The 25,704-nt window shown below is 34.0% G+C and overlaps 1 long non-coding RNA gene across 1 annotated transcript; it reads right to left on the bottom strand.

Annotated features, from left to right (window-relative positions):
• Window positions 1-1,186: 1,186 nt before the first annotated feature.
• Window positions 1,187-12,444, bottom strand: LOC109492609. The gene is made up of 4 exons (XR_002741373.2): window positions 12,187-12,444; window positions 3,148-3,295; window positions 1,958-2,019; window positions 1,187-1,228 (listed from the first exon to the last, which is right to left on the bottom strand). It is a non-coding gene; the product is annotated as an uncharacterized LOC109492609 (long non-coding RNA).
• Window positions 12,445-25,704: the final 13,260 nt, after the last annotated feature.

Genomic DNA, 25,704 nt, shown 5'->3' with positions numbered 1-25,704 from the left:
GAGCCTGTTTCCGATTCTGTGTCTCCCTCTCTCTCTGCCCCTCCCCCGTTCATGCTCTGTCCGTTCTCTCTCTGTCCCAAAAATAAAAAAAATAAAAAAAAAAAAGATACACTTGTAAAATTATGAAGAGTCATACACATGGCTATTATTTTCAGTGCTATTTATAACAGTATGATTCTATAAATAGCACAGTTGTCCATCATTAGGGTATGGGTTGAATATGTTACAGTAAATCTCACAATAGGGTGCTATACAGTTTTTAAAAAGGAAAGAGAAATATCATGTACAAACATGGAATGACCACTGGGATTTAATATTAAATGGAAAAGAAGAGCAGTGAAGCTTTTGTTTAGCATGCTACTATTAAACAAGAAAATCTTTGGGGGCACCTGGGTGGCGCAGTCGGTTAAGCGTCCGACTTCAGCCAGGTCACGATCTCGCGGTCCGTGAGTTCGAGCCCCGCGTCAGGCTCTGGGCTGGCGGCTCGGAGCCTGGAGCCTGTTTCCGCTTCTGTGTCTCCCTCTCTCTCTGCCCCTCCCCCGTTCATGCTCTGTCTCTCTCTGTCCCAAAAATAAAATAAACGTTGGAAAAAAAAAATTAAAAAAATAAATAAATAAATAAAATAAAATAAACAAGAAAATCTTCAATTTGACTTGCAAGGCATGGCAGCACAAAGTATAGATTAGGGAAGGAACTTCGTTACTTCATTTTGGGATGGAAGGAATTATATATGGTCTTTTCCTCCTTGGGTTTATGGTTGACCAGAGCATAAGTGTGTAAAGTTTCATATGGTCAGTAAGTTTGTGCAATTTTCTTAGTCCAAATATGGGCAACTGGGAGTGAAAGAATTCTGATTCTAGCTAGGAGCAGGATATGGGACTAGAGAGAGTCAGGTTTTAGTTGAATGAGTGGAAAATTACTAGGAATGAAGACTTTTCCAGAGACCCTGACAATGAATCTATGTGTATGCGTGAATATATCCTAATAATAAATACAAATTTACAAACACACCACATTCATATATCTACTTATATTTAAGAAAAAAGAGGGGCACTTGGGTGGCTCAGTTGGTTGAGCGTTTGACTTACGCTCAGGTCATGATCTCAGGGTTGGTGGGTTCAAGCCCTGCGTTGGGCTCTCTGCTGACAGCTCAGAGCCCGGAGCCTGCTTCAGATTCTGTGTCTCCCTCTCTCTCTCTGCTCCTCCCCTGCTTGTGCGTTGTCTCTCTCTAAAATAAATAAACATTAAAAAAAGAAAAAGAAAAAGAGAAAAGAACAAGGGAAGGAAAAACTATAAATTAGAAAAACAACTATAAAAGTAAATAGATAAATAAAATAATTAGATTGGAGGGGGTGGGAATAAAATAAACGATTATTTCTGGAAACATACTTTTGTTATATCTGACTTTGTAGCATGAATTATACTGTGTTATGTCAATAAAGTTTAATTTTAAGAGAAATCATTAACATTAAACAAAATAAATAAACACAGATAATACTACATGTGCTTTTAAAACACTGTAAAACAATATTTTGTGCATTTCTAATATTATAAAATCTAAGTACTGAATAATTAAAACATTTCTCAGAAGACTGCTTTCTTTATAATAATATTGTTTGCATTAGTCCTTTATTTTTTATCCTGGGCTATTATCCATGTATTGCACAATAAAATATATTAATAATTGTTCAGATGTCACTGAGAACAGAGATTTGTTTTTTTCATTCTGAAGTAGAACATACATATGGAAGATTTATGAAGTTATAGAAAAACTCTGTGGCTTTGGATTGAAATGGAACTATCAATGTTTCAGATACCTTATCCTAAACATATATATTTTCTAGTTTTATCTATTGAAAACTGCCCAAAACCTTGCACAAATCTATAGCAGCAAACATACATAGCATACAAATTGAGATCAATATTTACTATTTCTCACTATAAGTAGCCAACCCACCTTAGAAAAATTGCTGATTCTGAATACAGGGTAGAATTATCCATGGTGATTCCAAAATATATCTTGACATTAAAGAAAATAAAGTGGTTATCAAAACCTGCTTATCTTTGATATTTGACTACTTGACTATATGTCAAAAAATCTCTCACAATCAAAGAAACCTCTCACTGGACATCTGGGACAATCTGAGTACCAATAAGAATAATCACTGCTGTGCATTAAATATATATTAATGATGCTTATTTTTTTTAAGTTTAATTATTTTGAGAGAGACAGAGACAGCATGAATAGGTGAGGGGCAGAGAGAGAGGGAGACAAGAGAATCCCAAGCAGGCTCTGCGCTGTCAGCAGAGTCCAATGTGGAGCTGGAACCCACAAAACCATGAGATCATAACCTAAGCCGAAACCAAGAGTCACTTAATTGACTGAGCCACCCGGGCACCCCTATATTAACTATGTTTAATCCATTAGTTCCTAATACGTGTCAAAAGATTCTAATTGGTGTTCCTCATCTTTGGAGAATAAAACAAAATTTCATAAAATTCTACAAGATAAAAAATCAGTAATTGATCATGCTTTTTATTTGATCCTTTAGCCAAGTAGTTAATGAATGGAAGTTTCTTTTGTAGGAATATCCTGGAGGATATGAGAAAATGAAGGATAGAATTAGAATATAAATATTTTGTAGCTTCTGAGGAGTTAACGGATCCAGGACATGTACCTCCTAGTAGAAGTATACAATATCAGCCCTATCAAACAAAATTGACATCCGTTGTCATCCACAGAAAGGTAGCTTCGGAATTTTCCTATATAAGGGAATTATGAGGAGGTATCTGCTTAGAAGAGTGCCTTAGGGATGCTGGGAGACTTATATTGAAACTGTTTGTTTAGCAGGCTTGCTGTTTGAAAGAATTTGCTGAAGTGGTAACAATGCTTACAGGATGGGTAAGACCTGTCTGTCCATCTCATTTACCATTGCTTGTACCAACTATTGTCTTTGTATTTATTTTATGATATGAATATCTAAAATAGAAGTGTATCCTTGCCTAGAATAAGGAAATAGACACTGCTTTATTTTTCTCCACATTATTACTCAAATGAATGTGTTTCTCCCTTTATGAGACAAGATGCTGTGACTATGGTTTGGCTTACATACCTTGTAATGGTTATGAAATGTGAAAAGAAATTACCTCATTATATGGCTTCTGGGTTGTAGAAGGAGAGAAGTGGCATTGACTAGAGCCAGATGTTCTGCCTTCATAACCAGGTTCCCCTTCTTACTAGCTCCATGACTATAGAAAATTTAATTAATCTTCCTCTTGTTCTTCAGTTACATTACTGCAAAAATGAAGATAATACTATTTCCCATTGTTGGCTTACGGCAAGGACAAAATGAGTTAATAAGTAAAAATTTGGCACAAAGGAAATGTTTGGCAAATGTTAGTCATTGCCATGATAGGTAAGTTGTTAGAAGATTCCCTAAGAAATCGAAGGTTGTGAGCACATGAAATAGAGAAAATAAAGACAAATTTGAGAGCTCTCAGAGAAGTCCATAAGATTCAATGACCTGAGAAGGGTCTTGGAAAGGGTGGCATACAAAAGTTGTTGTCTCTCTGCTCTCTCCCAAAGTGGTTTATGCAAGCCAGTTTGTTTAGATCTTGCATCTTTACTTTTTTTTAAGTTTATTTATTTATTTTGAGACAGACAGAGACAGTGCAAGTGGGGAGGGACAGAGGGAGAGACAGAAAATCCTAAGCAGGCTCTGTGCTGCCAGTGCGGAGCCTGACGCAAGGCTCGAACCCACAAACCATGAGATCGTGACCTTAGCGGAAACTAGAAGTCGGATTTTTAACCAACTGAGTCACCCAGGTGCACCTAGATCTTACGTCTTTAAATCAGGGATTTCTTTCCTTTTCCTTGTATTTTTCAAAACTGCTGGGGGTCTATCATAAAAAAATTAAAATTGAGCAATTTTATCTTTTAAGAATAAACATTTAGGAAATGTAATTTTTATTTTTTATTTTTTTAATGTTTATTTATTTTTGAGAGAGAGAGAGAGACAGAGCACGAACAGGGGTGGGGCAGGCAGAGAAGGAGAATCCAAAACAGGCTTCAGTGCAGAACCTCAGGCAGGTTGTAACTACGAACCATGAGATCATGACTTGAGCAGAAGTCAGATGCTAAACTGACTGAGCCATGGGCACCCCAAGAAATTTAATTTTTAACACAGAAAAATAATCATTGGATATTGCAAAATATGGTGTCACATAGAACATAAAATTTTCCAGATTTCTTATGAAATGGAATATTTACATATATTTATATATTATTTATACACAACATGATAGAATTTTTCATATTTATACCTAGTATGAAATTGTATTTTAATTGACATATGCCACTATCTAAAAATCTGTCCATATCTCTGATCCATCTATATTTAGAAAGAAAATACAATATTCCCCAATCTAAATGGTAGCTTAGAATTATAGGAGACAGTTATAATTATTTCAATTAAAATATACAAGTCACTCTGCATTATAATAACCCCTACAGAGAGCAGTATATATCACTATAGGATATGTATGTGGTATTTTTATTATTTGAATACTAAATTACCTAATTTTCATGCTTCAGATTTGCTGACTGTGACTGTAATTAATCTCCTAATGATTAACAAAGAAAGACACTTTTTGATATCAAATAAATGAGAATAATAGCTTCCATGAATTTTGTGAAAATCAATTTATTAAATGGGTCCTTAACATCTTGGAATAATTCCAGCAGTATAAGTGAATGAATTCCAGCAAGGAAGTACTTCCTGTGAAGACAAGATTTACAGAGGAGAATGCTCTTGAAGGAATCTTATCTTTTTTACTGTGGGGGTGATTATAAAGTTAAATATATAGCATAGCGTAAAATGGAATTGTGAAGAATGAGGTTAAAATAAGACTAAAAAAGGTGAAGGGCATATTTGATAATATATCATTTTCAAACATAGGATATTTAACTATCAGAAGTTACTTTAAAGAGAAATAGTTAATGATCCTTAAAATTCACTTTTACATAGTGTTATATTGTTACACACTTTACTATAATACCTCTTTTTCATATTAATATATAGCAGAAGATAAAAATGTTATATGGTACTTTCCCACAGACTACTAAAAGATGCATACAGACATCAGAACACAGAGTAATTCCTTAGGAACTACTGTTCATTATAATAATTATATGCATGTTTTTGCAGAAGTTACAGGAAAAGTAGTGGTGTTTTAGGAATTATTAGTAACTAAGGTGGGCCATAGAGCAGTCCACAGCTCTCTGTGAGTGTGTCTTTGTCTCATTTTTCAGCCTCAACTCTCTTATGCCTGGCACACACATTTTGCATTGCCGTTCTCAAATAATTCCAAGTTGCTATAGTTGTCATTTTTTATGTAACCTTGGACTTTGTTCATCCTTCTTCCTTTTTCCTGAATGCACTTCTCCATTCTTTCCTGCTCCCTGTATTAGAACTAGCAAATCAGTACTCCATTTTTCTGTGTCCACTCTAGACAACATTATATGTCGTCCTCTCTCCACCTGGCAAGTATTGATTATTTCCACCTTTGGACTACCTCTGTGCAACAATGCAGATTTTACTTTGGCATTTGTAAAACATTATCAATCTGATATTTGGCAAATCTGTCTCCTCATTTGAAACATGATTATTTGTTGCCATGTTGCTAGTAGTGAGCCAAATGACTGATTGTTGAATTACATCCTTATTAATAGGTTATTTTTTTTGAAGATTCAAATGTCAAGATCCCTCAATTTGATCAGTCTTATAGAGATTAGGGATAATTTAAGATATACCAGTGTACTATGAAAATTATGGATTTCATCTATGTCAATCTAACTTTGAGGACATATGTAACAGATATCTTGAGATATCATATCCTCCAGAGAACTATCCGATAAAACTTCCTGCAGTGATGGAAAAGGTGCCCTATAGTATGATAACCACTAGTTATATGTGGCAATTGAGGATTTGAAATTACCAGTATGAAAAAGTGGATATTTGGTTTATTTTTTAAATTAATTTATATTTAAATTAAAGTAGTCACATATAACTAGCTCCTCCCCACTTAGCATCACTCTTGAATCAGTGTTTATTTAAAATTCATTTATGTTCAATGACATATATATACTAACAATACATCTTTATATATTGACATTTAATTAAATAATTTTATAAGTGGGTGTTTTCAGCAAGATTGCCATACACTGGGAATTCAAAGATAGTATGATACAGTCTCAGAACTACAGACATTTTTACTTTTCCAAGGAGAAGTTGTAATAACATTCACCTCAAACTTTATGGGCAAATTTGCATAATAAATATTTTTGTTTACTACTTTCTCTCACCCAAACACAGTATTTGCAGGGAAAGGAAAGAAGAGTGAGAAAAACAGAGTATTCTTCATGGAGCAGGAAGACAAATATGAAACATAGAGTAAAGTTGTGCATAAGAGAATAAAAAGACTCAAAATGAATTTAATCGGAAATATAATAGATAGTAAACCTAAATGATGCAAGGATAATGAACATTTTAAAAAATAATCTTTTAGAGTTTTCTAAATTTAGTAAAAACACTTAATATTTCACATTACATATATATTTTTTTTTGACCTAACGGTTCACTCAGTGTTATCCAATATGCATGGTGAGCATCAGATTATGCCTGCCTTGTCCAGAATGCCTTTATATAGAGAGAAGTGCTTGACCCATAGGAAACCCTCAGTAAATATTAGATGAAAACCTGAATTAATCACTGAATCCTGAGCAATATTGTAAAAAAATGAAATAAATCCACATAAAAGCATATTGATGAAACTCAACAACATAAAAGACAGTAAGTACTGAAAGCAACTTGGAAATTGCAGATCATTTACATGGCAGCGACAATAACATAATTCTCCTTAGCAGCAGGAGGTAAGAGTAGCAAAAGAAATATCTTTCAAGTGACAGAGTAAACTAATCACCAGCGTCTACATGCCGTTTTGTTGATGTAGGAAGTCAGCATCCAACAATATTATTTTCATTTTCTTTTTTAAAGGCTACTTTATTTTTTTAATTTTGTGTGTTTTATTTATTTTTTCCCAATGTTTTAATACCTATGATATGAATGTGTGTGTGTATGTATATGTGTGCTTATGTATGTTTTTATAAATTATGAATGTTTTGCTTAAGAACACAGAACAAATTCAAAGACATGGGTTCTCATTGAAAAGAAAGAAGAACAAAGTGTGCTTAAAACTATCTTAATATTTCATTTCATTAAAAATATCATTAAAAATGTCTTTAAAAAATTATGACAATAAAAAATCTATGAAATCTGAATGGAAGGATAAGGTTCTTAATATATCATTAATCTTTATATTTTTTCAATTTATTTAGAATATTTTATAATTAAAAGTGAAATAAAAATATATGATGTAAAACCTAAATTTGTGTCATAAAGTCCTAAGGCATAAAATGAGTGTTGCATACACCAATGTATGAATTTACATGAATTTGAAACTTCTATTGCACATGAATACCATGAATCCCTGAAAATATATGAGTTATTCCTTATTATTAACTGCACAATTTTTCATATACTTACTGTTACATCAACCTTCTTTAAATAAATGTTAATTTACACTATTTATAAACCAAACTTTAGAAATATCTGAAGTATTATTTCTAATAACTTTCATTAGAATCTGCATTTAAATTCATATGAGATATGAATATCTGCATTTCTTTTAGAAACAATAGCCATTAAATTGATATATTCACTTTCTCATTAATTTATATTTGAACACAGCATAGCAAGCATTTAATTATAATTTACTCCACGTTCATAAAATGTATACATGTTTATTCCTGATGGTTGTTTTTACCAATTTCACAAATTTCATTGTTTACTCTTTTCAAAGGAGATCTTGCTGATTTTCTTCTATGAAAGATTTTATTCCAGCACTGAGTCATATTAAAATATGAAAAAGTTGAAGTTGGCAAGAAACACATGAAATCAGCAAAGTTGTGAGAAATATAGTAGTATTGGGGGAGTTTGAGAAAATGCTGCTTATCCAGAATCACTACTGTGGCTGCCTAGAGGCTAGTTTAATTAGGCTACAACTCATATGGCAGTGAAAGTAGTTTTGTAATTACCTTCAAATGACCAAATGATATAGAACTCTAAGGAGAGTTGCATATTCCCAGTAATGAACCAATTTTCAATTGACTGGGTATTTTATCTAAGGCATTTATTGAGCAAACAATATTTAAATATATGTTACTTCAATTCTATATCCATATAAATAGTTGAATTTTAGGAGCTTATTTTAGAATGTATAGAAATAATTTAAAATTTTTTTTAATAAAACCCATCAATTTTTAGAAACGTGCTTTGCTTAAAGTAAAAGTACTGCATCTAAAATCTAGAAATACAACCATTAACTAAGTTTCAGATTGCACCATGAGGAGTTTAATTAGTTAAGTATGGGAAGCATATTTAATTAAAGTCCATATCTCTTAATGATGAAAAAAGAAATATAAATGCTTCCTTTTTTGATTGTTTATAGTTAATTCTTCTTTGATATCAAAGTGACCCCAAAATCGTATCTTTTTGAGAACACTTTTCCTCTTTATCTGAATCTTTGCCTTTTGCAAGGGATAGATGATTTAAATATGTGCATTAAAATATAGGCCCAGGGGCGCCTGGGTGGTTCAGTTCGCTCAGCATCCGACTTCCGCTCAGGTCATGATCTGTCAGTTTGTGAGTTCAAGCTCCACATTGGGCTCTCTGCTGTCCTCCAGGAGCCCACTTTGGATCCTCTGTCTCCATCTCTCTGCCCCTCCCCCGACTCTCCAAATTAAAAAAAAAATTAAAAATTAAAAATAACTTTAAATAAATAAATAAATAAATAAATAAATAAATAAAAATAAAACATAACCCCAAACCTGAGACATATCCTCTCTACTACATAGAAATAAGGTCAACAAGTTTTTAGGCAGAAAATGTGGTATGGGGGTTCTTTTAATTAATCTAAAATGCTTCCTTTGCTAGAGGTAGTAGTATCAAGAGAAAAATTGGTAATCTCTAAATACAGAAGATTTTTGAAACATTATGAGGAACTAAGGATATCTGAATCAGTATAATTTTTTGTATTTTGAAAATGGAGGTATAAGAGAAAAAAACAACAACTTCATACAAATATCCAGAAAAATTACAAAAATGTGATTTGGGAATGGAAACATAAAATGAAAGAATAATAATTTGTCATATTTTCTATTAAATATGTTAATAATCATTTATATAGTTTAAGAATATTAATTCAATCCTCACAACCGAGTTAGCTGTTATTATGAACTTCATTAAAAAAAAAACAAAAAAGCTGAGATAAAGAAATTGAATGACTTGCCAAGACACACATAGGTAGCATTATTGGAAAAAAAAAATTGACCCTAAGCAAACTTAATTTGAAAATCCATTTTAAAATATTATGAAAGCAGCCATAATACAAGACTAGCAAAATTCACTCAAGAAAAAAGTACAAGTATGAGAAAATTTCTTATCTATTTCTTTACCTGAATGATTTTTTGCTATGAAAACATCATGTAGTTGTTATTGAAAGAAAATACACAAAATTCAGACAAGAAACGATGGTAACAAAATAAAACAAACCTAGAACTCTAAAAGTTAAAACATAAAAAAAATTAACAATTTAACAATTTAAAAAATAAAAGTTAAAACATCAAGTACAGACAATCAAAGGGTTGTTGCTGGAGCTGTTATGTCTCAGAAGGCAGGATATCCTACTGATATCCTACTAAAGGGCTCCATGAAGAAGGTCAGTTTAAACAGGTTTTCTTTCTATGACGTTTGTTACAGTCCCCAGCTATATATATTCAATATAAAGAAAACAAAAAAACCCACAATTTTTATATGGAACTCACATGAACCTAGGGGTGAGAAGAACTGGAACAATTATTTCAATTAAAAAAATATAGGGAAAACCAGATTGAAGTAAAAGGATGACAGAAACTGGAATGGGGAAGGACAGCAAGGGGAAAAGAAGAAGAAGGACAAGAAGAGCATGAGCAGGAGAGGGAAAAGAAGGAGGAAAAGAACAAAAAGGAGTAGGAGGAGGACAAGGATGAGGAAGGGGAGAGGAGAAGGAAGAGGAAAGGAGAAAAGATAGAGGAAAAGCAGAAAGAGAAGAAGAATAAAAAAGAAGGGGAAGAAGAACATTGAGGAGGAGAAGAATGAGGAGGGAAAGAAAAGTACCATTTAATGCAGTAACTAAAGCAAGAAACCCTTCTTTTTTTTTTTTTTTTAAGAAGTCACCAGCTTGCTTGTGTGTTCTTTGCACAAAGATAAAGGAAAAAATGACCAGTGGAATATCTTTCTCACATACTATTTTAAAGTAAGATTGCTTAAATGCACTAGGAGAGGCTGTTTCCTCTTCTTAGGACACATCTAAGAGAGGTGGCATTGCTTCTCCAGGGACAAAAGAGCTGATGGGTGCCATTTCCCTCGTCTACCCCTCAGCATGAGTGCAGAGACAAATGCTGAAGACAGCTAACCCAGACACTGGCAGTTGAATGTGCTTTGCTCCAAACCCCATACTCTGGCATTCTGGTGCAACTGCCCTTCAGGGTCAAACCTTCAGTGCAGTGAGAACCTCCTCTAGAAGACCAGCACAGGTCTTTGCCACTCCAGGTCCCTAAAGTTTGGAGTTTTAAAACTCAGCTGACCTGGCTAGGATAGAGCCCAAAGTGCACTGCACTGCACCAGGCAGGCAAGCAACCTGGACACAGAAAGTATGAAAACAGGAATCTGAAAATAGCCTAGGATGCACGAGGGGAAATTGTTTGCTCTTCTGGGAGAGCTTCCCTGACAGTAGCAAGCATGAACCCCCTCTCTAGGGACAAAGGAGATGGCTGGCACCATTTCTCTCCCTCGCCCCTCAGTATAAACCACTTTAATAAACATCACAGTGCTAACACTGGCTGCCTACCTTCTTACACCTAAGTTCACTCCCCCTAGGCTCTGCTGGTACTGCTTTTCTCCAGAAAATGTGCCTAAGAATTATCACAGTGGGCCCCTCCTCCAGAAGACCAGCACAAAAACCCTGCATACACCATGTCTTATTGCCCATAGAGTTCTGCAAAACTTCAGTTCTTGTGGAAATAGCATCAGGTCTCCTTTACCAAGTACCCCAGAGCATACCTAGTTAAAATTCACCAAGTCCAAACATTCCCCACTTCAGAAAAAAAGAACTTTGCAGATGACTGACCTGAGAGAGAGAGTGACTGAAATACAGCAGCAGAGTGGGCACAACACACACCAGAGACACTTCCTATAATGCCAGGCTCTGGCCATTATATAACCTCTTTTTCATAAAGCCACTACAGTCAGGAGAAGGAAACATAACAGGCCTTCCTAACACAGAGAAGACAGAGATTTATTTTTTAAATTTTTTTTTCAACATTTATTTATTTTTGGGACAGAGAGAGACAGAGCATGAACGGGGGAGGGGCAGAGAGAGAGGGAGACACAGATACGGAAACAGGCTCCAGGCTCTGAGCCATCAGCCCAGAGCCCGACGCGGGGCTCGAACTCACGGACCGCGAGATCGTGACCTGGCTGAAGTCAGACGCTTAACCGACTGCGCCACCCAGGTGCCCCGAGAAGACAGAGATTTAGACAAAATGTCAAGACAGAGTAATTCATCCAAAAGAAAGAACATGAAAAGTTTATAGCCAGGGATTTAATTGAAACAGATATAAGTAATATGCCTGATTCATAATTTAAAGCAACAATCATAAAGATATTCACCGGGCCTAAGAAAATCATAGAAGACATCAGGGAAACCCTTACCACAGACATAAAAGAGCTACAAAAAAATCAGGCTGAAATGAAAAATGCAATAACTGAGGTTCATAACTGACGGCATATGATGACCTCAGGATGGAAGAAGCAGAGGAGCAAATACGTAATATAGAATATAAAATTATGGAAAATAATGAAGCTGAACAAAAAAGAGAAAGAAAAATTTTGGATCACAAAAATAGACTTAGGGAACTCAATGATTCCATCAAGCATAGTAACATTCGTATCATAGAAGTCTCAGGAGAAAAAGAGAGAGAAAAGGGAACAGAAGGCTTATTTGAGGAAATTATAGCTGAAAACTTACCTAATCTGAGGAAAGAAACAGACATCCAAATCTAGGAGGCACAGAGAACTCCCATCAAAATCAACAAAAACAGGCCACCAACATGAAATATCGTAAATTTCCAAAATATAGAGATAAAGAAAAAATCCTAAAAGCAGCAAGACAACAGCCGTCCCTAATTTACAAAGGAAAACCAGCAAGATTAGCAGTAGATGTCTCCACAGAAACTTGGCAGGCCAGAAGGAAGTCGCATGATACAATGTGCTGAATGGGAAAAATGTGCAGCCAAGAATACTCCATACAGCAAGGTTATAATTCAGAATAAAAGGAGATATAGAGTTTCCCAGACAAACAAAAACTAAAGGGGTTTGTGACCACTAAAACAGCCTTGCAAGAAATATTTAAAGGGGACTCTTTAAATGGGAAAGAAAGACCCAAAGCGACAAAGACTAGAAAGAAACAGAAAATCTCCAGAATCAACGACGTTTCAAACAATTAATAAAATAGCATTAAATCCTTATCTATCAATAATTATTCTGACTGTAAATGAAATACATCTTTAATCAAAAGACATAGGGCACTGGGACACCTGGATGGCTCAGCTGGTTAAGCGACTGACTTCAGCTCAGATCATGATCTCACAGTTCATGGGTTTGAGCTCCCTATCGGGCTCTGTGCTGACAGCTCAGAGCCTGGAGCCTACTTCCAATTCTGTGCGTCCCTATCTCTCTGACCCTCCCCCTAGTTGCAATCTGCCTCTCTCTCTCTCAAAAATAAATAAACAAAAAAAAATTAAAAAAAAAACAACATAGGGTGTCAGAATGGATAAAATAAAGAAGACCCATCTATGTGTTGCCTATAGGGGACTCATTTTAGACCTAAAAAACCTGAAGCTTGAAAATGAAGGGATAGAGAAACATTTATCATTAACATTCAGAAGAAAGCTGGAGTAGCCATACTTATATCAGAAAAACTAGATTTTATTTTTTTTTCAACGTTTTTTTTTTTTTTTTGGGACAGAGAGAGACAGAGCATGAACGGGGGAGGGGCAGAGAGAGAGGGAGACACAGAATCGGAAACAGGCTCCAGGCTCTGAGCCATCAGCCCAGAGCCTGACGCGGGGCTCAAACTCAGGGACCGCGAGATCGTGACCTGGCTGAAGTCGGACGCTTAACCTACTGAGCCACCCAGGCGCCCCAGAAAAACTAGATTTTAAACCAAAGACATCTCTGTATGTAACAGAGATGAAGAAGACTACTGTATCATAATAAAGAGGCCTATCCAACAAGAAGATCACAATTGTAAATATTTATTCCCCCAACTTGGAGGAAGGCAAATACATAAAAACAGCTAATAACAAATATAAGTAGGGTGCTTGGGTGGTTCAGTCAGTTAAGCGTCTGACTCTTGGTTCATGACCTCACAGTTTGCAGTTTTGAGCCCAGCATCCAGCTCTGAACTGGCAGTGTGGAGCCTGCCTGGGATTCTCTCTCTCTCTTTCTCTCTCTCTCTCTTTCTCTCACTCCCTCTCTCTCTACCTTCCTGTACTTTTACGTCCCTGTCCCTCTCAAAATAAATAAATAAACGAAAAAAGTTAATAATAACAACCATAAAAAAACCTCATTGATAATAATATAATAATAGTAAGGGACTTTAACATCCCATTTACAACAATGGACAGATCATCTCAGCAGAAAATCAACAAGGAAATAATGGTTTTGAATGACACACTGGATTTCTACCAAACATTTGAGGAAGATTTAATAACTATTCTTCTCAAACTATCCACAAAACATAAATGCAAGGAAAACTTCCAAACTCATTATATGAGGTCAATATCACCCTGATTTCAAAACCAGACAAAGACTCTACTAAAAATGAGAAATATAGGCCAATATCACTGATGAACATGCATGCAAAAAGTCTCAAGCAATACTAGCAAATTGAATCCAAGAGTTCATTAAAACTATCACTCACAATGATCAAGTGGGATTTGTTCTGGGGCTGCAAGCGTGGTTCAATATTTGCAAATCAATCAACGTGATACACACCACATTAATAGAAGAAAGGATAAGTACCACATGACCTCCAACAGATGCAGAAAAAGCATTTGACAAAGTACAGCAGCCATTCTTGATAAAAATCTTCAACAAAATAAGAATAAAGGAAACATACTTCAACATCATTCAGGCCATATAAAAAGACCCACAGCTAAAATCATCCTCAATGGGGAAAAACTGAGAGCTTTTCTTCTATGGTTGGGAGCAAGACAGGGATGTTCACTCTCACCATTATTATTTAACATAGTACTGGAAGTCCTAGCCTCAGCAATTAGACAACAAAAAGAAATAAAAGGCATCCAAATCATCAAGGAAGGAATCAAACTTTCACTAATTGCAAGCAACATGATACTCTATGTACAAAACCCAAAACACTCTACCAAAAAATTGCTAGACCTCATATATGAATTCAATAAAGTTGCAGGATACAAAATCAACCTACAGAAATCTGTTGCATTCTGTAAACCAAGAATGAAGCAGAAGAGACACCAAGGAATTGATGCTATTTACAACTGCACCAAAAAACATAGGATAACTGAGAATAAACTGAGAATAAAACATAGGATAACTGAGAATAATAAAAGAATAAATCTTTTATCAAAGAGATAAAAGATCTATACTATAAAAACTGTAAAACACTTAGAATAACATTCAAGATGACACAAAGAAATGGAAAAACATTCCATGCTCGTGAACTTGAAGAAGAAATATTGTTAAAATGTCGATACTATACAAAGCAATCTACACATTTAGTACAATCACTATCAAAATACCACTAGCATTTTTCACAGAGATAGAACCCCTACAAACAATCCTAAAATTCATATTGAACTAAAAAAGACCACAAACAGCTAAAGCAATCTTGAGAAACAAAAGGAAAGCTAGAGGCATCGCAATTCTGGACTTCAAATTATATTACAAAACTATAGTCATCAAGAGATTGTGGTGCTGGCAAAAAAACAGACTCATAGACCAATGGAACAGAATAGAAAACCCAGAAATGGACCCACAACTATATGGCCAACTAACCTTCAACAAAGTAGGAAAGAATATCCGATGGAAAAAAGACAGTGTCTTCAACCAATGGTGTTGGGAAAACTGGAGAGCAAAATGCAAAAGAATGAAACTGGACCACTTTCTTACACCATAACCAAGAACAAATTAAAAATGGATAAAAGGCCTAAATGCAAGATAGGAAACCATCAAAACCCTAGAGGAGAACACAGGTGGGAACCCCTTTGACATCTACCATAGCAACTTCTTACTAAATACAACTCCTGAGGCAAGGGAAACAAATGCAAAAATAAACTATTTGTACCTCATCAAGATAGCCTCTGCACAGCAAAGGAAACAATCAACCAAATAAAACTAAAAGGCAACCTTGGAATGGAAGAAGATATTTGCAAATGACATATTTGATAAAGTGTTAGTATCCAAAATCTATAAAGAACTTATCAAACACAACACCCAAAAAACAAATAACCCAGTTTAAAAATGGGCAGAAGACATGGATAGACACATTTCCAAAGAGAATGTACAGATGGCTAACAGACACATGAAAGATGTTCAATATCACTCATCATCAGGGAAACAAAATCAAAACCACGATGAGATACCACCTCATTCATACCTGTCAGAATGGCTAAAATTAACAACACAGGAAACAACAGATGTTGGTGAGGAGGCAGAGAAAGGGAGTCCTCTTACACTATTGGTGGGAATGCATGCTAGGACAGCCATTCTGGAAAACAGTATGGAGGTTTCTCAAAAAGTTAAAAATAGAACTACCCTATATATAGGGTATATATATACATATATATATATATATATACATATATATATATATATATATGTATATATATACACACACACACACACACACACACACACACACATATGCACACACACGCACGCACACACACACTGGAATATTATGCAGCCATAAAAAATAATGTAATCTTGCCATTCACAACAACATGGATGGAGCTAGAGATTATTATGCCAAACTAAATAATTCAGTCAAAGAAAGACAAATACCATATTATTTCACTTATATATGGAATTTAAGAAACAAAACAGATGTGAGTGTCTGGGTAGCTCAGTCAGTTGAGCATCCAACTCTTGATTTTAGCTTAGGTCATGATCTCATGGTTCATGAGTTTGGGCCCCCAGTCAGGCTCTGTGCTGACAGTGCAGAGCCTGCTTGGGATTCTTTCTCTCTCTCTCTGTCCCTCCCCTGCTTGTGTGCTCTCTCTCTCTCTCAAAATAAATAAACTTCAAAAAAATAAATAAAAAATCACACGTTAAATAAAAAAAAAAAGAAACAAAACAGATGAATGGGGGAAGGGGGAGAGAGAGAGAGAGAGAGGCAAACCATAAAACAGACTATTAACCATAGAGAACAAACTGAGGGTTGCTGTGGGGGGGGGGGGAGATGGGTAGAGGGATGAGTTAAATGGGTGATGGGTATTAAGGAGTGCACTTGTGATAAACACAGGGTGTTGTATGTAAGTGATGAATCACTAAATTTTACACCTGAAACTAATATTACACTGTGTTAACTAACTGAAATTTAAGTGAAAACTTGAAACTACAAAAAAAATAAATAAATTAACTATTAATTCAAGATCTGAGGAAAGGTAATTAACAAGGTAAGGAAATGGGCCTAAGAAATTATAATTGATAATGTAAACCGTAATGGCTTTTTTTGAAGGCAGAGTTAATGAACTGTTAGAAAATTTAATAAAGAAAATCAATATCAGGAAAAAGTCACATTTGCATATTAGAAGTGGGAAGCTGAATATAAAAACAGAATAACAATTTCAAAAATTATAAATACTTCCATGCTTTTCTAATAAATGTGGAAGTGTGGATGAAATATACACTTTCTCATAAAGAGAATTATAACAACATTTTTAAAAAATGTCCCGTATGCTTTTAAAAAGTTTAATAGTACATATAATCCAAGACAAAATTTAAAGAGCTCTTCAAAGAAAAAGATACTGATAGATTAACCTAAATCTGATATTGGAATTTATTATTGGATTGTATACAAAAGGATTAGAAACAAATGTTCATGTAATTCCCTCCTGAAATCAATTGTAGTAGTCTCATTACCTTTTCCACTTCACTGGTTTCTGGTTGTTTTATTTTTTATTTTTTAGTTTGTGGACTGTAGGTAGTGATGCTGTGTATATATGTGTGCAGTATCTAAAAGAATTTTCATAGACTCAACCAAAGTTACTCATACCCACGTACTTAACCATGAAGTTATCAGTGCTAGATTTACATTGTCTTAATTCTTTTTTAATAAAACCATGGGGAAATTATCTTCAAAGAGTAGAATGGACAATATAACTTTATTTAGATGTCAAAAAGTTACTTATAGGATGGGAATAAAATGTATTTCCTATTAAGCCTTTTACCTTCACTAATTTTTCTGGTTTTATTTTATATAATCAATCTCAAGGCCAACAATATTAAAAATAGAAGGTCAATGGGAATGGTATTGATTTCTGAGTTAAAATATCAATATTAAAATAAGGTTAACCTTATAAAAATAGTTTTTCCTTAGCAATTATTGCATGAATGTTTCTGGTATTTTTCCTCTTAAGTTCATATCACTATATTACTAGCATATCCAGACAAAAAACTCTCAGTGCATGCTTTTTGAGGATGAAAATTAGTCGATAATTATAAGTGCTTAAAGTAGGTAATATTGAAATAGTGTATCCCAAAAGAAACCATTAAAATATATCAAATATTTATTTTGGGAAGTTTGATATGATTATGATTGGGAAAATGTTATTTTTAAGAAGCTAAACTTGAAGATCTCTCTAAATAAATAAATTGAAACATGTGTTTCATGTATGGAAAGTGTTGAAATACTATATTGTACACCTAAAACTAATATAACACTGTATGTTAACTAAGTAGAGTAAAAAGAAAAAAATTTAAAAAAAACATGGAAGGTTTTATACATTAATGATTTTATATTATTGAAAATAATGTAATTACTGGAAATATGTTCAGTGTGGGGGAATATATATATATGCTGTTATTATTACCATGCATTTCTAAATTTCTTAGTTAACAGTGTATCTGAAGCCCTCATTTTTTAGATTAAGATACAATTATAGGAATGCTAATCTTTGTGTCTAAGAAATTATTTCCTTATCTAGATCATAAAGAAAATCCATGATGATAAGTCAATAAATTTAGAATGTGGATACTAATATATGACAAGCTGATTACAAGAATAGAGGTAAATTTGTGACAAGCTAAAAGTAGTTTCTCAGTATATATTTTTATGTGTTCCAAACTAATAATTCTTTAAGGAAATATTTACAAATATGAAACAAGTATTTTATCTTCTAGACCAAATTTACCAACTTACATTCCAGACTTTTTGAGGAAGAAAAAAGTATCTATCAAAGCCTGTATCTATCAAAGCCTGTATCTATCAAAGCCTAATCCGCACAAAAGCTTGATCCTAATAACTTTTATATACTTAATGTAGCACTATGGAAACTTACAATTTTGCTCTCCATTGAGCATAGACTCACCATTTCTTAGCTCCCACATATTAATAGTGAAAAAAGGAAGGAAAAGTTAACAAAGAAGAGAAAGAAGAAGTCTTGCCAATGGAGTCCTGTCTAATATACATCAATTGCTCACGTTAAAAATCTTGAAGTCATACTTGATTCCTAAACTTCATTTCTTCCCCAACTCGATTAATCTTACAACTGATCCTGATTGATATGTTATTGAAATATATACCAATTTTATTAGGTATTTCCATTAATTCAGCCATCACCAATAGCCAACCACCATTTCTTTTAGGCTAGGCAATTGCAATAGTATCCTAACCTTTCTCCCAACTCCATATACTCTTTCTCTTATTCACTCTATAAAGAAACCACAGCGAGCATTTCAGATATTTGAAATGATTCTTTTGTCTATTATAGAATTTTGTTTTTGCTATTCTTTCTGTGTTGTTCTTAATTTATAGTTGGATTTTTTTCCTCAGTATCTTAATCTAGCTCAAATGTCCCATAATTTAAGAATTTTTTCTTTTTTTTTTTTTTAAGGGACACCTGGCTTGCTCAGTCAGTTGAGCACCTGGCTTTTGATTTCAACTCAGGCAGAGATACCAGGGTCTTGGGATCAAGCCCTGTGTCTGGCTCTATGCTGAGCATGGAGGTGGCTTAAGATTCTCTTTCTCTCTCTTCCTCTCTCTCTCTCTCTCTCTCAGCCCCATTTCCCACTTGTGCTCTCTCTTTAAATAAATAAATAAATAAATAAATAAATAAATAAATAAACAAACAAATAAATAAATAAAAACAAATATTTTCCTGGCTACCCTAAATTAAGCTTTCATCATCCTATATTAGAAAACATTATATTAGGTTCTTCTGAGCACTTATCACTACAAGAAATTATTTTATTTTTTCTTTCAAAATGTAAGCAAGTACTTTTCAGTCGTTTTGATGTTATATATATATATACCCTATAATGAATTTTTTTGAGTATCTGAATTAATGAATACATTGATGAATGCACTTACTTTCCTAATAATGTACATAAATTATAAGCAAATAGGAGTACAGTATGCTATGCTGAAACACTTAAGACTAACATTGTAAACTATTTTGATTTATTCTTGGTCAAACATACAATCAACAATCAAACAAAAAGTTATAGAACAGAAATTGGAAATTTTAAAATGCGTATTTCATACATGAATGCTTGAATTGCTCTAGACTAGATTATATCAATAAGAAAATTAACAGTTCAAAAGTAATTTAGATTTTTTATTTACTGCAGTAATATTGATAGACCAGTTAAATAAAGCATCAGCCTCCAACCATTGTATTTATTCATTTATACATTTATAGATCTATCCATTTAAAAATATTTACTGAGTGTTACAATGTTCTAAGTTTTATACTATAGAGAAGACCCAACTTGAACAGAAGGGAACAATATGACACATATAATGAAACTTAAGCAGGAATTATTTTTTAAATATGTTTATTTATTAATTTTGAGAGAGAGAAAGAGAGAGAGATAGTATGTGTGTGAGCAAGGTAAGAGCAGAGAGGGGGTGAGAGAATCCCAGTCAGGCTCAGTGTTCTCAGCAATCCCATGGGGCTCAATCCCATGAACCATGAGATCACGATCTGAGCCAAAATCAAGAGTCAGGTGCTTAACTGAGTGAACCACCCAGGTGTCCCTGAGAATTCTAAGAAATGTATAATTCAATAATACTTTTCTTGCAGAAATAAATGCAATAATCATAAAAACTACTAAAAATAAGGTGTGGTGAGACAAAAGATTTAAGATTTAATCATCAATATTTTATGATAAATGTCAAGATCATCATCACTAGAAAACAGCAGGATGATGAGAACGACTCCAGTAGGAATGTTTACAGGGGCTACCTGATTTAAAAAAATGTTTGAAACCCAATCTCAATGTCAAAGATATAATCCAAATGTATTTTAGAGGCACTTGGAACAGAGTAAAGAGTATTAAACACACACACACACACACAAATAAAAGGTTATTTAAAAGAAAACTCAAACTCTTCCAAAACATGGATAAGAAATACATTGCAAGGGAGCCTGGGTGGCTCAGTGGGTTAAGCATCCACTCTTGGTTTCAGTTCAGGTCATGATCTCGTGGTTGTGAGTTCAGGCCCTGCAACGGGATCTGCACTGGCAGTGCAGAGCCTGTTTGGGATTTTCTCATTGCCTCTTTCTCTGCTCGTGCTCTCTCTCTTTCTCTCAAAATAAATAAATAAACATTATTTTTTTTTAAATTATCTGTGAGAGGCACTATTTCCTGAAATAACATCAAAATTTGAAGACTGAAAATGCATCATCACATTTGTGTCTTCTGTAGTTATCACTATACTTTCACTGGTAAATGTTAAATTTGTACAAATTTAAGATACTTTTGTACAAATAAGCAATTCAGAATCAACTTTTTTTGTAAAATGATATGCAGTACTTGTCTTGTCATCAAAATGTGTTTCATTTATTTGAGGCCATTGCTGCTGAAAGTGTTTATTGCAAAAGATAAGTGTTATGAATCATGGAATAGTACATATTTACTTAATAAAAAGAATGATTTATGTCAGAAACTAAGTTTTTGCTACTCAAATCATGTTTTGCAGATCTGGAGCATATGCATCACTGGTAACTTTCTTTTTCTTCAAATTCCAGGTGATGCCCATGTTCTGAACCGTGGGCCACACTTAGTAGCAAGGTATGAAGGAATAAAACTAGTCTTTATATAGGACATTCTATTTGTTCTCTGTATGAAGTACTATAAGAATGTTCATCTCCTATTTTATTGCACTTATGGCAAAAATACTTAACTTCTGATTCCAGCTGGCAGCCTTACTTGGTTTCTCACATCTCAAGGCTCAGACAATGGCTGTGTCAAATCTGGTAGCTTTACCAAGTGACCAGTAGAGACAATGGCATTGCTCATTTTTTTCATCACCCTGAAATCAAAAGTGGTGAAAAGATGAATTTTATGCCTTCCCTGACCCAGTGAATTTATTTTTTATCAGAGAACAACCTACATACACTATTTGAAAGGATATGCTAGTTTTTTCACATCATGGAAAGGTATAAAAAAGAAGCCAGTTAGTGGTAATGTTCTTTCAGATTTAACTTCATACCTATGTGGGAAATGTATTCACTGCTTATATATCTCACAAACTACTCAATTAGACATTGTTAAAATCTAGAAGCACAAATTGGAGGTCTAACAAACTGTCTCATTTTAAAATTATGAATAATATGATTTATAAAGTAATTACAGAGAAAAAAAACCTAGGAAAAATGCTAGATCAAATGTGATACTGGGCACATATGAAAGCCAGGAAATATGCTAACACTAGGAATAGGTAATTTCAAAGAAATAATAACTAGGGAATTTCTACCACGTCCAAGAACACCAGTATTACTAGATCCACACATAGAGGTACCATATTTGATAACACCAAATACAAAGTAGAATTCTCAACAACAACTAGAGAAAATAGAGATCAACCTATTATTTTGGGATCAACCTAGTATTATAAATTCACTTATGCTAATCTTTAAGAATATAGTAAAATAAAGATTTTTGTATACAAACAAAAATGATAGATTTTATTTAGCAGGCCCTTACTTAGATATAGTAAATTTTTCACAAAGAAGAGGTTGAAACTGATAAATACTGCATTAGATTGATGATAGTAAATTTATGGAGATTTCACAAAATGACATCAAAGAAAACTAAAAGATAAGTGTTATTTAAACAAATGGAGAATTTATAGAATTGGAAAAATATGCCCTTATTTTGTACTTTATTTGAAAAAATTACTCTGCAATCTGTGGATTGAAAGAAGTAAACAAAGTGTATTTCAATTTTTTGAAACAAGTATAGAATATAAATTATTGATAAGTACAATTTTATAAAAAGTAGCTAAAACAGAGAGTTAGGAAATTAAGAGAAGATGGTTTGGCATGTATTGAATAAATGATGTGTGTGTATTATTATTACTTCATATTGTATGTTTGGGATAATATGGAAGCCATCCTTTGCCTTTCCATGACACTGGCTCATGAACACGTAGGGTGATTTTAGTTGTCTTGTGAAGAAGAACAAGCCTTAAGATGATGATGCTATAAAATAAAGAGCATCATTAAATTGCTGAATCAAATATACTTTGGTGCTAAACTAGCTCTAGTAGAGCTTCTATAGTCTTGAACTTTGAGTAACCACGTAGATCACAGCTCAACCACTGACTTGAGTTGGACATGGAGAATGAGCAAAATATGTATTTATTTTAAACCACTAATATTTGGGGTTATTTGATTCTGCAGCATGATCTGGGATTGCCTGACTAATACAGACATTGGATTCAGGAGTAGAGTGCCATCTCAACAAATCTAAAATGTGTGACATAAGCTTATCAGTTGGAAGTGGAGGAAACAATTTGCAGAGGCTGGAAAAATGTCACTTTTAAGCAGTAGCAGAATATTTGGTAACACCATATTTCTGAAAATCTTGTGAGGCTTATTGCATGCCCAATTACTTTGTAGCTCTAGGGGAAGAGTTCAAAAACAGAACATTAGTGTTTTTGATTGTTATTGACTGAATTTTATCAGGTATTACCAGAAAGAGATAAGTAAAGAATTTTGATTGCTGAGAGCAAAAAATGAAATGAAGTAAAAACATTCTGGAACTCTGGACCTTGATGTTATGAGGCTCAAACTGTAGGAGATAATTGATAAAGGTTTTAAGAGGCAAGACCCTATCAAAACTCAGCATTTTAGAAAAGATAAAAATAAGAGTGTAGCCTTCCCATTTATTTCAAAAATTCCTATAGGATTCAAGTGCCTGAGGGCAAAGATCAGATTAAGGATATGGGAGACAGTTAAACCTCAAAATTGAATTAGCTGATTTAGAGAAAAATCAGGCTATAACTTTTCTCCTTTCTAAGCCTAAAATTTAAAGACATTTTGGAGGTGGAAGTGAGGAATGTGTGTGTGTGTGTGTGTGTGTGTGTGTGTGTGTGTGTGTAATGTAGATACACATATAATTATATTTTCATATATATCGATATTATATATATATCAGATATGAAAATTATATCTTAATAAGACTTGAAGGTATAAATATTTGCTAGCATCACTTAAATAACAATTTTACTGCCTTATGCTAAAGCAAGTGCAAACCCAGAATAACAATAGTGAAATTTTAAAAATCTTGTTATTTGACACTTACCCCTTCCTCTAAATTCCTCTAATTGGACATGAGTTTAAAAAGTTGAATAGGGGCGCCTGGGTGGCTCAGTCGGTTGAGCGTTTCACTTCAGCTCAGGTCATGATCTTGAGGTTTGTGAGTTCAAGCCCCACGTCGGGCTCTGTGCTGACAGCTCAGAGTTTGGAGACTGCTTCAGATTCTGCATCTCCCTCTCTTTCTCTCTGCCCCTCCCTTGCTTCTCTGTCTGTCTGTCTCTCTCTCTCTAAAAAATAAATAAATATTTAAAAACTTTAAAAAATATAAAATGAAAAGGTTAATAAATCCATGATAGGCACATTCCCTCAAAGGAAGGCCAAGGGAAGCCAAGAAGAATAAGGATAAAGAAGCATATCCCTGAGGGCATGGACAGGACCATAGGAAGTAGTGCCACATGAAACAAATCCTATAGAGAGGAATCAGGGTCTAATTAATAAATACTCACAAACACTATTGTAGGGCCTGCTCACACTGCCTATTCAGCAGAATTTCAGAAATGCTACAGTCCTTTTCTACTGAGGGTCTTCTATTCCTCCCTTTCTGATTAAGAGTATTTAGTACAGATATTTAGACCACACTTCACCATTGAATATTGGGAGTCAGCAGATGAAAAGTAATTTATCCTTTAGTTTGTAGTTTGAAGAGCCACAGCCAAACCTCCCATTGAACTTACTAAACAGCACACATCAACATTCTGGAATTGTTCTGGGGATGGTTGACTGTGTATGATATGTTAAAAAGAAGAAAAAAGTACAAACATATGAATAAACAAGTAATCTTCACCAAATAATCTAAGTCCTTTGGCATTTGAGTGCCAATGAAATATGACACAAAGCGGTTTATGCTATTCTAAAGTTTACTGTCCCCCTGACACAGTGTATTCTGAAGTCACCTATTGAGATGCTGGTATCATGATGAATCCATCTGTTTGAGCCTCTGGCTGACTTCATAGTATAAAGGACCCTCTGAAGCATGGCCCATAGTTCATGCACTGGACACACAACTGGAGAGAGAAATGAACACTTATTCCACTGAGGGTTTGGGGATGAGTTTTCCACAGCATAACTTGGATTATCTGGAATAATAAACACATGATTAGCTGGGAAAAAAATATTGGAAGAGAGATTAGTGATCTATACTCATGTTCTATTATGTTCTAAAATCAATCCCCTTTTCTAAGACATGTAAGTGGATAATCATTGTATGGGTACTAGTACTGAAATCTGAGAAAAACTATGCAAATTTAGCAGTAATTGTGAACCAATTGGAATTTTGAAATAGATGCAAACTAAACATCAGGATGAAGTACAGATCTGACAAAGGATGGTTGGTATTTGTTAGCCTTAAACACCAGCAACTCTACCTAATTATATTTCACTGGAAATGGTGTAATATAAATTAATATAAAACACTCTAAAAATTTGAAAAATATTGAAACATAAGTCACCTGAAAGAACCTGCTACCCTGACACGAATAAAAATGTCTTTATATTTTCAGTTATTCTGTGTTCATATTTAAATTTTATAAATAAATTTTTCATGTTGTCATGTCAATTGAAAATTATTTATAAGTGTGATAGATTTGTCATATTCCACAAACCAGATATATAACAATATACATAAAAATATACTTTTTGGGGTAGCATGCAATTGTTCAGTAATACATATAATTTTG

The sequence above is a fragment of the Felis catus genome, chromosome A1 (assembly GCF_018350175.1).
Source record: "Felis catus isolate Fca126 chromosome A1, F.catus_Fca126_mat1.0, whole genome shotgun sequence".
NCBI lineage: Eukaryota > Metazoa > Chordata > Mammalia > Carnivora > Felidae > Felis > Felis catus.
This window is presented reverse-complemented; position numbering and strand designations above follow the sequence as displayed.